Source organism: Rhynchophorus ferrugineus, unplaced genomic scaffold (genome assembly GCF_030347505.1).
Source record: "Rhynchophorus ferrugineus isolate W39M unplaced genomic scaffold, kcgeb_rfMv2 rfM102, whole genome shotgun sequence".
NCBI lineage: Eukaryota > Metazoa > Arthropoda > Insecta > Coleoptera > Curculionidae > Rhynchophorus > Rhynchophorus ferrugineus.
The window spans coordinates 14055-28659 of record NW_027472680.1 but is presented as its reverse complement, the minus strand read 5'-3'; the positions used below and the strand labels follow the sequence as shown (position 1 = coordinate 28659).

General features: G+C 32.2%; 3 pseudogenes across 3 annotated transcripts; all 3 read right to left on the bottom strand.

Annotated features, from left to right (window-relative positions):
* Positions 1–150: 150 nt before the first annotated feature.
* Positions 151–2584, bottom strand: LOC143205924 (eukaryotic translation elongation factor 2-like; annotated as a pseudogene). The gene is made up of 5 exons (XR_013007995.1): positions 2499–2584; positions 2051–2238; positions 1470–1870; positions 1193–1408; positions 151–326 (listed from the first exon to the last, which is right to left on the bottom strand). The product of XR_013007995.1 is annotated as a eukaryotic translation elongation factor 2-like (transcript).
* A 457-nt stretch (positions 2585–3041) lies between these two features.
* LOC143205952 (eukaryotic translation elongation factor 2-like) lies at positions 3042–4680 on the bottom strand (annotated as a pseudogene). The gene is made up of 5 exons (XR_013008013.1): positions 4624–4680; positions 4494–4561; positions 3975–4189; positions 3374–3785; positions 3042–3312 (listed from the first exon to the last, which is right to left on the bottom strand). The product of XR_013008013.1 is annotated as a eukaryotic translation elongation factor 2-like (transcript).
* LOC143205951 (eukaryotic translation elongation factor 2 pseudogene) lies at positions 4570–5275 on the bottom strand (annotated as a pseudogene). The gene is made up of 3 exons (XR_013008012.1): positions 5249–5275; positions 4970–5207; positions 4570–4837 (listed from the first exon to the last, which is right to left on the bottom strand). The product of XR_013008012.1 is annotated as a eukaryotic translation elongation factor 2 pseudogene (transcript).
* Between the last annotated feature and the right edge of the window lie 9330 nt (positions 5276–14605).

Genomic DNA, 14605 nt, shown 5'->3' with positions numbered 1-14605 from the left:
TATACCAATCATTCACAGTGAATCAGTCTAGAGTTTTAAACTACACATCATCAAGTACAAATTAATACCAAAATTTAACGCGTTTTAAAAATCCATGTAGGTGACACATACCAAGAGCGGCTTCACCATCATGTGGACCTTCGTATAACATTTCCATTCTGTATTTCAGAGCAGTTACTGGGGATGCTAAGTGAACGGCAATCATCTGAAGCAAAGTCCCACCAAGAGGTAACAATGTCCGACTAAATTGTTTTCCATCCTTATCCTTGTCTTCATATTTCAAGTTAATGCGCAGTGTGGAGAGAAGGGCTTCATATTGTTCTTTCCTAAAATAAAAATTTTAATTACACCGAAGAACTACAAATATATAATGCATTCTCGATATAACAGCTTGTCACTATAAGATATAAAGATAGAGGTAACATGAAAGCGTTTAATACCTAGGCCTATAATTTTCTTCCAATGCACTGCCAAGAATATATTTATTTCCTAATAACTTCATAAAAGTTATTTGGAAACTATATAGTAGCCTAATTGTGATGGAAGAATTAATTTTTTTTAATAATAAAACACATGTTTACTTGCAGTTCATAATCAAGTCAAAAATTTTGTAGATGGGATTCAAAATGTACATGTAAAACGATCTTTTGTTACCAATATCCTATTTTTGGGTTGAAATATTCCTAACCCCATAGATTGTTAAACGTCAGAAAATTTGGTAAAGTTATTCAGCACCTAACAGCAATTTCAAATAGGTATGGTCCATCTTGTTCATGAACAAGTTTGGCTTAATACGTTCGTCGATAGCCTGACGTAACATAGTTTCCGTTTGTACACACACCTGAAATAATTCATTATTACAAAATTGTTTCTAACTTTATTAATAATTTATAGCGAATTAGCAGCATCAGTAGCACCAATCATTAACCAATGTCGGCCTGGGGCGGTTGGAGATGACATCACGATTAATTAAAATATAGCAAAGACACTACAATGTTTCCTACTTTAATTCGGAAGTTCTTGATAAATTGTCTTTACCACAGAAATATATTTAGATATGCGTTCTTGCATCTGTATTGAATTGCATTATGCATGTTTCTTTAGTAAAATTAATACAAAGTGAAGTAACACCAAAAATACATGCATAATTATTTAATTTATTATACAAATAATTATTTAGGATTTTACTTACCCCTAATACTATCTACTAGAACAAGAGCACCATCAGTTACACGAAGGGCACTATTGGGCCGGATTAAGTAACTTGAATTCACGCATGATCGATCCTCCTCCAAGGCCTTCAGAGAGATTTCTAAGTGGAACTCTCTGGCACCGGCAATGATGTTTTCCCTAGATTCTTCCATGACACATTGTACCATAAGGTCAGACTTAGCCATTCGTTTCAAACCTGAAGTCAAATAACACAGACTTTAGTGATGATCACATAATAAAAGCGAACATTTGCGTACCTTCTAAAAGTTTTAGTGAATCGGCCGGATTCTTGGGTTCCACAGCTACACGTACTACGATGACATTCAAGTTGCGTATGTTTGTGAATGTGGGGATGGGATCGGGCTTAACCAAAAATTGATCCACTCCGAACAGCCTGTAAATATTTCCAGATGGGACATCTTCAATAGCTTCTACATAACGACCCATCATGGGGATGGCTCCTTGAATTGTCTTTTCGTTTAAATCTTCTTTCTTGATGCCACATATTTAGGTCTTGGGATAGGGGCCTTCACGCCGTTGGCTACTTTACCGGAAAAAGACAGAAAAAAAAAGGTGTGGAAACGACCTTTATGAGAAGTGTCTACCATTTTGGACACATACATCGTTAGAGGACCGTTAGAGTCACAGTTCGTAATACCTTAAAACAAAAAAATGTATAGTAATTTGCATATACTAAAAAAATAATAAAAAATTGGTAATTGTTGTTCAGTTTATACCAATCATTCACAGTGAATAACCATAGAGTTGTAAACTACATATCGCCATGTACAAATAAATACAAAAATTTCAAGCCTTTTAAAAATCCATACATGTTTACCTTCGTATAACATTTCGATTCTGTATTTCTGAGCAGTTACAGGGGATGGCCCGTGAACGGTAATCATCTGAAGCAAAGTCTCACCAACAGGTAACCATGTCCGCCTAAATTGTTTTCCATCTTTATCCTCGTCTTCATATTTCAAGTTAGTGCGCAGTGTGGAGAGAAGGGCTTCATATTCTTCTTTCCTAAAATAAATATTTTAGTTACACCCAAAAACTACAAATATATAATGCATTCTCAATATAATAGCATGTCACCATAGGATATAAAGATAGAGGTAACGTGAAAGCATTTAATACCTAGGCATATAATTTTCTTACAACACACTGCCAACAATATGTTTATTTCCTAATAACTTCATAAAAATCATTTTGTAAACTATATAGTGGCCTAATTGTACTGGAAGAATTAATTTTTTTTAATAATAAAACACATGTTTATTTGCCGTTCATAATCAAGTCAAAAATTTTGTATATGGGATTCAAGAAGTACATGCAAAACCATCTTTTGCTATCATTATCCTGTTTTTGGATTGAAATATTCCTAACGCTATAGATTGTTAAACGTCAGAAAATTTGGTAAAGTTATTCAGCATCCAACTGCAATTTCAAATGGGTACTGTTCATGAACAAGATTAGCTTAATACGTTCGTCGATAGTCTGACGTAACATAGTTTCCATTTGTACACACCCCTGCAAATAATTCATTATTACAAAATTGTTTCTAACTTTATTCATAATTTATAGCGAATTAGCAGCATCAGTAGCACCAATCATTAACCAATGTCGGCCTGGGGCGGTTGGAGATGACATCGCGATTAATTAAAAGATTGAAAAGATACTACAAAATTCTTTTTTCGATGTTTCCTACTTTAATTAGGAAATTCTTAATAAGTTGTCTTTACTACAGTAATATATTTATATATGCATTATTTAAAATTTTAATTTTTGTTTAGTAAAATTAGTACAAAGTGAAGTAACACAAAAAATACTTCCATAATTATTTAATTTATTATACAAATAATTATTTAGAAATGTACTTATCTGTAATACAATCTACTACAACAAGAGCATAATCAGTTACACGAAGGGCACTATTGGGCCGGATTAAGTAACTTGAATTCATGCATGATCGATCCTCCCCCAAGGCCTTCAGAGAGATTTCTAAGTGGAGCTCTCTGTCACCGGCAATGATGTTTTCGCTAGATTCTTCAATGACACATTGTACCATAAGATCAGACCTAGCCAGACGTTTCAAACCTTAAGACAAATGACACAAACCTTAGTAATAATAATACAATAAAAGCGAACATTTGCGTACCTTCTACAGGTTTTGGTGAATCGGCCGGATTCTTGGGTTCCACAGCTACACGTACTACGAGAGTTACGCCGAATTTCATGAAATTCAAGATCTGCATGTTTGTGAATGTGGTGATGGTATCAGGCTTAACCAAAAATTGATCCACACCGAACAAAGTACAGATATTTCCAGATGGAACATCTTCCATTGCTTCTAGATAACGACCAATCATGAGGATGGCTCCCTGAATTGTCTTCTCGTGTAAATCCTCTTTGTTGAGGCCATATAGTTAGGTCCCAGGATAGGGGCCTTCATACAGGTGGCTACTTTACCGGAAAAAACAGGGCCAAAATCGTAGAAAATACCTTTATTAGAAGTGAGTACCATTTTAGACACATCATCATAGGACTGTTAGGATCACTGTTCTTAATACCTAAAAACAAAAAACAAAATATAGTCATTTGCAAATATTAAAAATATAATAATAATAATTGGTAATTGTTGTTTAGTTTATACCAATCATTCACAGTGAGTCAGCCTAGAGTTGTAAACTACAAATCATCATGTACAAATAAATACTAAAATTTAACACGTTTAAAAAATCCATATAGGTAACACATACCAAGAGCGGCTTCATGATCATGTGGACCTTCGTATAACATTTCCAATCTGTATTTCAGAGCAGTTACTGAGTATGGTAAGTGAACGGCAATCATCTGAAGCAAAGTCTCACCAACAGGTAACCATGTCCGCCTAAATTGTTTTCCATCCTTATCCTTGTCTTCATATTTCAAGTTAGTTGGCAGTGAGAAGAGAAGGGCTTCATATAATTCTTTCCTAAAATAAATATTTTAGTTACACCCAAGAACTCCAAATATATAATGCATTCTCGATATAATATTAATACGTTCGTCGATAGCCTGACGTAACATAATTTCCGTTTGTACACACACCTGAAATAATTCATTATTACAAAATTGTTTCTAACTTTATCCATAATTTATAGCGAATTAGCAGCATCAGTAGCACCAATCATTAACCAATGTCGGCCTGGGGCGGTAGGAGATGACATCACGATTAATTAAAAGATTGTAAAGACTACTTAGTGATAATCACACTATAAAAGCGAACATTTGCGTACCTTCTACAGGTTTTTCTGAATCGGTCGGATTCTTCTGTTCCACAGCTACACGTACTACGGAAGATAAGCTAAACTTCTTGACATTCAAGTTCTACTTGTTTGTGTATGTGGCGATGGCATCGGGCTTAACCAAAAATTGATCCAGACCGAACAAAGTGAAAATATTTCCAGATGGGACATATTCCATGGCCTCTATATAACGACCAATCATGAGGATGGCTCCCTGAATTGTCTTCTCGTGTAAATCCTCTTTGTTGAGGCCATATAGTTAGGTCCCAGGATAGGGGCCTTCATGCCGGTGGCTACTTTACCGGAAAAAACAGGACCAAAATCGTAGAAAATACCTTTATTAGAAGTGAGTACCATTTTAGACACATCATCATAGGAATCAGCCTAGAGTTGTAAATTACAAATCGTCACGTACAAATAAATACCAAAATTTAACGCGTTTTAAAAACCATATAGGTGACACATACCAAGAGCGGCTTCATCATCATGTGGACTTTCGTATAACATTTCCATTCTGTATTTCAAAGCAGTTACTGGGGATGGTAAGTGAACGGCAATCATCTGAAGCAAAGGCCCACAAGCAGGTAACCATGTCCAACTAAATTGTTTTCCATCCTTATCCTTGTCTTCATATTTCAAGTTAATGCGCAGTGTAGAGAGAATATTCTTCTTTCCTAAAATAAAAATTTTAGTTACACCCAAGAGCTAAAAATATATAATGCATTCTGGATATAACAGCTTGTCACCATAGGATATAAAGATAGAGGTAACATGAAAGAGTTTAATACCTAGGCTAATAATTTTCTTCCAATGCACTGCCAACAATATATTTATTTCCTAATGACTTCATAAAAGTTATTTTGTAAACTGTATAGTGGCCTAATTGTGCTGGAAGAATTTTTTTTTAATAATAAAACAGATGTTTACTTGCAGTTCATAATCAAGTCAAAAATTTTGTAGATGGATTCAAGATGTACATATAAAACGATCTTTTGTGATTATTGTTCTGTTTTTGGGTTGAAATATTCCTAAGCCCATAGATTGTTAATCGTCAGAAAGTTTGGTAAAGTTATTCAGCATCCAACTGCAATTTCAAATGGGTACGGTCCATCTTGTTCATGAACAAGATTGGCTTAATACGTTCGTCGATAGCCTGACGTCACATAGTTTCCGGTTGTACACACACCTGCAAATAATTCATTATTACAAAATTGTTTCTAACTTAATTCATAATTTATAGCGAATTAGCAGCATCAGTAGCACCAATCATTAACCGATGATGGCCTGGGGCCGTTGGATATGACAACACGATTAATTAAAAGATTGTAAAGACACTACAATGTTTCCTACTGTAATTCGGAAGTTCTTAATAAATTGTCTTTACCACAGATATATATTTAGATATGCGTTATTGCATTTGCATTGAATTGCATTATGCATGTTCTTTAGTAAAATTAATACAAAGTGAAGTAACACCAAAAATACATACATAATTATTTAATTTATTATACAAATAATTATTTAGGAATTTACTTATCCGAAACACAATCTACTACAAGAGCACCATCAGTTATACGAAGGGCAGTAGGTACTTCAGAACGGAAATCTATGTGCCCAGAGGAACCAATCAAATTAATCAAGAAAACTTTCTATTCTTTTTCGCGTTAATCAATATTATTTATGAAAAAAGTTAGTATTTTTGTTATAACAAATACCCAGTTTTATTTTAAAGAGATAAAGCTTCAGAATCACTAATCAAAATTATCACATAAGTTCAGTGGTTTGTAAATTTCGTCGTTCAATATTTCAAAAGACTACATATTCTTAATATGCTTATAAATCTGTCTTGTTAATTTTTTCCGGTGTCTGTAAAATGTATTTCTCTAACTTCGGCACCAGCAATAATAACAGTTTTTGCTACTAAGGAGTCTGTTAAAAATGATTTTCCGTTATCTACGTGAGCTATGACGGATATATTACGGATGTTTCGTTTTTTGACCATCATGGCACAAATTTCATCTGCTGTAAAATTCACCTATATCAAAAATAAATGTCAAGATTTCGTAATATTTAAAAACATAAAACAAATTTCTGTAATAACAGAAGAGAGCTCATACTATTGTTTGTATATTAAAATAAAGTTCAACCGTCTGGTGTATTTTATGCTATTGATTTTAAATGAAATTTTCTTGTAGTTATTAAACTAAGTGTCAATCCCATGTATATTCTTACTATATTTGAAATAACTGGAGTAATAAAAATAATATAATTCTCAATTTTATAATAGAAATCTATTCAAAATAATTTATTGTTAACTAATTCACAAATATGTAAACATTTAAACTACATAGTTATTATATATAGTTACTACTTAGTTACTATATATATTATATACATTATGCATTTCATACTGTTGTGTAATGTTCAAAATCGAAGCAGTCCAACTAACAATCCATTTAAATCCAAATTAAAACGAAGCAACACAACACCCGGTAGATATTTTAATTCAAATTATTATCTTTCCTTCTTAATTTTTAAGCAGATCTTCAGTAAACTGAAAACTGTGCGGATCAAAAGTTCCAACAGATAATGTATTTTGGGGCATTCCAATAGCGATGAGACGTAATTTCACATTTCATGTTCCAGGAAATTGCGAAAAGTTACAAATGTAAATTGTGCTGCTCTCTCTGTTATATCTCTTCGTGGTATATTGTATTCCTTTTAGTATTTTGTAGAAAATTGTCTATCTGTAGTCATGTCTGTGTAGTAGTGCGTCTGTAGTTGTTTGTTTATTACGAGATAACGCCAAAAGCATTTTTAAAATTATATCCGTTATGATCAGAACTTGAGTATAACCCTTGTTTTTGATCGAAAGAACCTCATAATCAGTATCTCAAGCATATCAACATATTTTTCACTCTTCATGGAATTTTCCCAATACGCATCACATATACAACAGCTGCTGCGAATACATCTTAGGAAAACGAAATAAAGGAACATTTTAACGTTTTTAAAACATTTTTTGTATTTTTTCGCCATCTATATTAATACTAATCATCTATATTAATATACTTCAGATCTATCGTAGTTTTCGGAATATAAATAGGTCATACCTTATTTCCAACCCATCAGTAGTTTTATATATTTTAAAATTGGTTTTACTGATCATATTCCAGTTTATGACGACATCTAATTCCTGGAGCAAAGCCTTATCATGTACAACAGATATATAAAAATCTCTTTGTTCCTCGACTTGAAAAGATCTGCATCATAAGCTTTATGTCTGTCGATTTCTCGGAAATTTGTTGTTTGTAGGATGTTTCTGCACCACTGTCATCATTATAATGAAATGCTATGTCTTGTTATCACACAACAGAGTAGGAATAGGGAATTTACGGAGATTTCTTTTGTTCTATAGTAGAACAATTAGTATTATTTAGCTTAAAATTTTTTAACCGATAATTAATTTCCGACAGAACAGGAAGAATGAGGGACGGTGCTTTGAACTTGCTTAAAATTCTTTTCTTTCTTAATTTAAATTAACTATTTCTTATATTCCCATAATTTTTTATTTCTACTGCCGCTTCAGATTAAAAAGACATAGTCCCTATTCAATGATTCTGAATACAGTGCATCAAAATATGTCGTTGTGGTAAATGAATCAAGTGAAATTTTCCATAATCACTAAGAGATGGACCGTAAGAAAATATAGATTGGCATTGTTGACCAATAACATAGAGGGCACCTAATGACTCATTCGCTAATCGAGGTGGACGTGGTAACGGGTCCGAACGATGGGAATGCTGAGATGTACACTTTTGGATACAAAGGACGACGCCTTGACCGGAAATCATATAGTTTCTTAGAGTCTCTCGAAGAGTATCTTACTGACGTAGTTGATATACGATTGTTATTGTAATCACCGTACAACACCGTGCAACCCCTAGTATATTATCAAGATTGTGACCATTATAATGTTTGTTGAATATTTGTATTTTAATTACCAATAAATAGAAGTATTTCTTACAGGACATTGACACCATATCAGAGAGTGGTTACATTATAGGCAAGTTAACTCGGAGATTATTTATAGCTAACTCAAGAATAAGCTCTACTACATTCTTTCCCTCTACTATTATATATAGATTGACATTCAAATAGTAACAATGTACCGGAATTTGATAGATTGACTTGCCTTAACAATTACAATGTTATCTCTTAGCCCTAATTTGTAGTTTAGATTTTTGACAAACAAATTATGACATCATGATTGACGGCACAGCTTGTGCATTAGAAGCATCAGATGAGGAAGTTTACCACGCCATACAGCATTTTTACGCTAATTCAGTTATTTCTAGCTTCTATTATGATTAGACGATAAGCAAAGTTCCTACACAGTCTGATTTTACCATTTTGACGGGGATGGTCCAGAGGCTATTTTATCACTGTCACCACTTATGTTAATAAAGTAATTCTTATTTAACTCACTATTACAACCTCAGCACAAATGTTATAGCCTTTGAAATGTTCGTTATATTCTAACGTTAAGTTTTGGCGTAATGTTTCGCCACGTCCAACATGTAAATGTCGCTACCTTTAACACATTTCTTGTTTTATTCGCTATGCTAAGAGCAGCGACGGAATCCCTACGTACAGAACAGTGTGGTCAGCTTTTTATAACGTTTATAGATTAATTTATTATTTTATTTTATTACTAGGTGCAAGTCCGTAGCTGAAATGCATTCCCGTTCTAGGAGGTGTTTTGTGCCCGGATGCATAGATAGTGAGGAAATGCATCATTGTTTTCCATTAAAAAAGCGATTCTTAAGAAATGAGTAGAAAACTTTCAAAATCCTAAACTGGTTGGTTAAACATGAGGCATAATTTATTATCGTTACCACGTGAGAGATTTTTGTGATACATTTAAACCTTCCTTTAAGTACTTATGAACAATTTAGTGATGGTGAAAATAATACCACGAGCCCAGAACATGTACAAATGGAAGTGGATCAAAATCAAAATTATATAGAAGGTAAATTGAAGGACTCAGTCACATTTCTGTTTATAATTGTTACCATTAATTTCAAAACTGTCTTACTTGGTAGTACCTATTTTCATCATTCCAGGCCCGCAACCAGGGTGTTCGAAGCAAGGATCATCGACACTTGAACAAACTCCAAAAGGTAATGGTAAAGTTTGTATTCATTCAGCTAGTATCCCCCTTTCTGCTCATTTGTACTGTTAATTACTTGACTATAACTTCAGTCCAGATGTTCCTATAAGAGCAAACAAAGTTTTACGTTGTACCGTAGTGTATCAAGAGGCAAGGCAATATCTCGTGTCCCAAACTCTAACTAAATTTTTTAATATACTGTCAGTAGTTCTTTCAGCTATATCTTAAATTATTCAGCGATTTTGCTATGTCGATAACATAACAAATTTTTTATAGATATGTCACACTGTGGTATACTGAGTATACCACAGTTGGACCACATCGAAAACCGAACTTAAGTTCCCTTCACGGTTTATCACTTGTTCGCTTCGGAAAACCTATCTAAGCTCCTTAGATTGCTTGAAATCCTTAATTTAGATGATATCATATATGAACATGATATCACCAAAGATATGAAACCATGAACATAGAAAAATATGAATATTTTTTCGGCAGCCCTATGGCAGAGTCGTTATTCCCTTGGTGGAACCAATTCAGTACATCTTGTTTTTGAAATAATATATTTTAGTTTTAAATTTGAAATGAATTAAAAGTATATTTTTATCCCTAAATAAATCAAATGCATCATAAGCTATAAAAATTCAAATGGTTAATAAATAATAGTTTAAATAACAAAGCCGGTATGGCTAAATCAGTAGGCAACAATGATATTCCCAGAATTGAAAGAAACATCAGCCTTCTTCATTCCTTCAGAAACCTTCATTTCTAAAATTCGAATGGCACACCATTGAATATCCGCAGCCTTTACATCACTATCAGTGATCTGAAGCACGTTTCATTTCGAATTAGGTACAAGTGAGAGGATTTTCTCAATCATGCACAAATTTTCTGCAGAATATTACCAATGTCTCTAAATAAATGTATATCTCAACGAATTATTGCTCTCATAAACATATTAAATTAGATCAATTTAAAATTCAACGATTAATTTATACTATAAAAAGAATAACATATTTTTCAGAATATATCCCTAGATTAAATAGAAGTTAGGTTAGTTCATTCAGTTATTTGTAATGTCACAATTGCAAACTTAGGCAACACTCGCAAATTTTTTCAAATGTTTTTAAATTAAAAAGGTCCTATATAAAACGACACAATTTAAAATATAAACTCTTATACCTAAAAAATCATATACTTAATATGCCTGTAATAATATATTTGTTTATATTAAAGTTAATAGAGCATACAAATTGCATATAGAACTAATACTAATTTAAAAACAACAATCTTATAACAATTTGACAGTTGCCATGGTATCATAAAACATTCTCCATAGATTACTTGATATATATTATTCGCAATTGAAATGACAGAAGTGACAGTGACAGAAGGTAGTATATAAGTAGAGATTATAAGAGTAGTGTACTTTTTAAGTATATAAGAAGAGTGTTAATTGAAATAATATAAGTAAAAAGTGAAATGTCGAATAAAAAAGTTTATGTAGTTAAATTGGCATCAATTAACTCAGCGAACCGACAAAATATGGATAACGAATTAAGCCGACATGTTGTCGTAGACGCAGTGAGTAAGACCGAAACGTTACCAGAATTGCAAGAACCACCATGTTCTCCAGTTGTAAAATTTGGATGGCACACAATAGACCTGCAGCATTTGCCTTACATCATTGTCGGTGATTTAAAATATGTCTCCGTTAGAATTATAAAACATAGGTTGTGTAATAATTTTACGAAGTTTTCACCAGAAGTCCACCAGTGTTTTCAAGTAAACTATGATCCTCTGAATAAATGGGAAGCGTGTTTATTTAATGAGATTAATTTGCAACATTGCGATGGTCAATTTGGAAAACTTTTATTCATAGAAGGCAGAGATACGAAGATGTTGTTGGAGGACTTTCTGCACATGTACGATTTTCTCAAATTCTGCGGTAGAATTATGTTCGCTTTAAGTAAAAACATGCACAATGATATAAACGAGGATTCCTGCGGATTTCTACAAATTGACGAAAACAAATTTATACCCTTTGTGGTAAGAAATGGCGAAAAATATTCACCGATGTTCTGTTTCGAAGGAACCTGCTGGCAGCTGAAAGACAAGTTCGTGAAGGTCACCAAATGGGAGTTAACTTATTTGCGGTTTTTGTTTAGGCTTCAGGGCCTAGAGAAAGAAGATGTTCAACTAAGTTCTTGTGATTTAGTGAATATTGTGGATGTTAGCCAATATTTTGATCAAGAAAGCTTCGTTCCCAAATGGCCCGTTGTAGATTGCACTTGGATGAGTGTAGGCAGTCAAATGAATGGAAATGTTAAATAAATAAAAATTTTTAGTCAGTAACATTCCAAATCTTATTATAGGCTGTTAAATTAGTATTAAGTTCACTAATATTTTTCTTATAAGAAATTAAAATTTTTTGTTCTATTATGTGAAATTTGTTTTTTCATCAATAAACGTACTATGTTAATTACTGCTTATTATTTTTGAACAAATTATAGTGGTCCATAAAACCTGCTCGGATGCATGTCCATATAGCCTAATGTTTCTCTGAGTTTATGTTTAGATTTCAGGTTAGATTCAATTATTCGGCTTTTTTCAGTTACAGAGTTGAAATATCAACTATGGCATTTTATTTATCATTAAGTGAGATAGTTAGAGGTGGTTTTGAACAAGTTGTGAATTCTTGCAATTTATAAAACCTCAAGTAGATGACTCATTTGATAACAGCTGTTGGTAAGTCATATCTAAAATTAACTACAGATTCGTCATCGCCACTGTCATCTACTCGTTTGAACGAGGAATATAGCTGATTACAAATTACTTACAAATATATAATTTGAAAACAAAATCAAAATAATCGGTATATCAAAAACATTGATGATATAACAACAATGGCTTATTTTTGTTCATTTGTACGTTTATTTTTTCTTTTATATACTGGTATTTTGATTATAGTAATATAACATGGCATAAAAGGTAAATAGTGATAAATAAAGAGAAATATCATATACAATAAGGATTATTATTAAGAAAAAAAAGGTTATAATTAAGAATGGTTAAATATTTGGGCTGAGTTATATGTATCAAAACTATTAAAACAAACGCAAAAATTAACATATGTTTATAACGAAATATTTTAAAATTAACAAAGCACTATATAATATAACACACCAACATACACATAATATTAAATAATAAATAATCATTAACTTATAGAATTTTCTTATTCCTTGTGGAATAGTGTCCAATGGGCCCTTCAAAATATAAACTCAAGCTCCTAAAATATTCGCAATAAAATTTGTAAATAGAATATAGAAATGAATAAAATCACCTTTATAACAACAATACTAATTTGATGTAAAATCAAGTGGCTGGTGATGAATTTTTGTTATTGTTATATGTCTCCGTTCGAATTATAAATGAGAGAATTTTCTCCACGATGAACAAATATTCACCAGAAGTTTGTCAGAGCCTTCGAGTAAATTGTTATCCCCTTAGCGAATACGAAGCTTTTTTATTTAATGAGATCAATTTTAAACATTGTGACGGTTCATCTGGGAAGCTTTTATTCGTAGAAGGCAAAGATAGAAAAATATTGATGGAAGACTTTCTGCAGACGTATAATTTTCTGAAATTCTACACCAGGATCATGTTCGTTTTGATTAATAATATATGTAATGACATACATGAAGATTGCTGTGGATTCCTGCAGATTAATGTAGATAATTTGGTACTTTTCGTGGTGAGAAACGGCGAAGGGTATGCCCCGGTATTCTATTTCAAAGGCGACTGTTTGTAGTTGAAAAACAAGTTCATAAAGGCCACCAAATGGGAAATGACATATTTTCAGTTTTTATTCAGACTTGAAGACCTGAAGAAAGAATTCCTCCATCTCAATTCCTGTGATATAGTGAATATTACCGATATTAGGCCGTATTTTAATCCCCAGACCACTTTTGTTCTCATGTGGCCTATCACAGACTGTGCTTGGATAAAAATAGGCAATCTGATGAAGACAAATGAAAACACTCAATAGAAGGAAGGCTGAAATTCTTTAGCTAGTAAGGTTAGAAATGTTATTAGGTGTTACGAGCTTTTTAACAAGTATTACTAGATTTATATATATTGTTCTTATAAGGAAATAGAAATATTATAGTATTAAATTTTATATTTATATTTTATTCGAAACATAATACTGACGAAACATTATAGGAAAATTTGAAGTCAGCGTCATCTGTCGTTAAAATATTGAAATATTTGAGCACTAGTTAGGAATCACTATTGGGTCTAGTATGACTGTATCATTTCCCATCACATCATAATACAAACTGTCCAATTTTTTTTAACTTAGATGATGATTCATAAATAAATTGATATAACAAATAATATTTTAAGGTATATCAAAATAATTGAAAAATTGGGTGTAATTAGTATGTAAAAATATATATGAGTTGAAATGAAATAACAAAAATAACTTCTAATTTGGATTTTTTCAGTTCTTCTGTCATATAATCGATATTTATAATCATTTATCTAGCATCAATCATTAATGAACTTCAGTCTAGGTAAGATTTACCTCGGATACAAGTGTAAAAGTACATGTCCCAATTCAAAGCACAAATATCAAAATCAAATAGTTCCCGGTCGCTCTTTCTCATTTCTTTCCATAGCGTTTTTACGTTGCTGTTCTCAAACTTCCACTCCTTTGTAGCATAGTAACTTAATATATCTACAATTTGATTTATCTTCTTGTAATTCTCTCTGGCTCTACAACATAATATAGACATTTTCAAATAATGTTTTACATATTTTTCAGATATTTTTGGGTTTATATTGGGTTGACAAGAAAACATTTTACATATGTATGTAAATAGTATGTACAACACTGAACGTCTCTTTTTTACTAAATAGTGTTTAT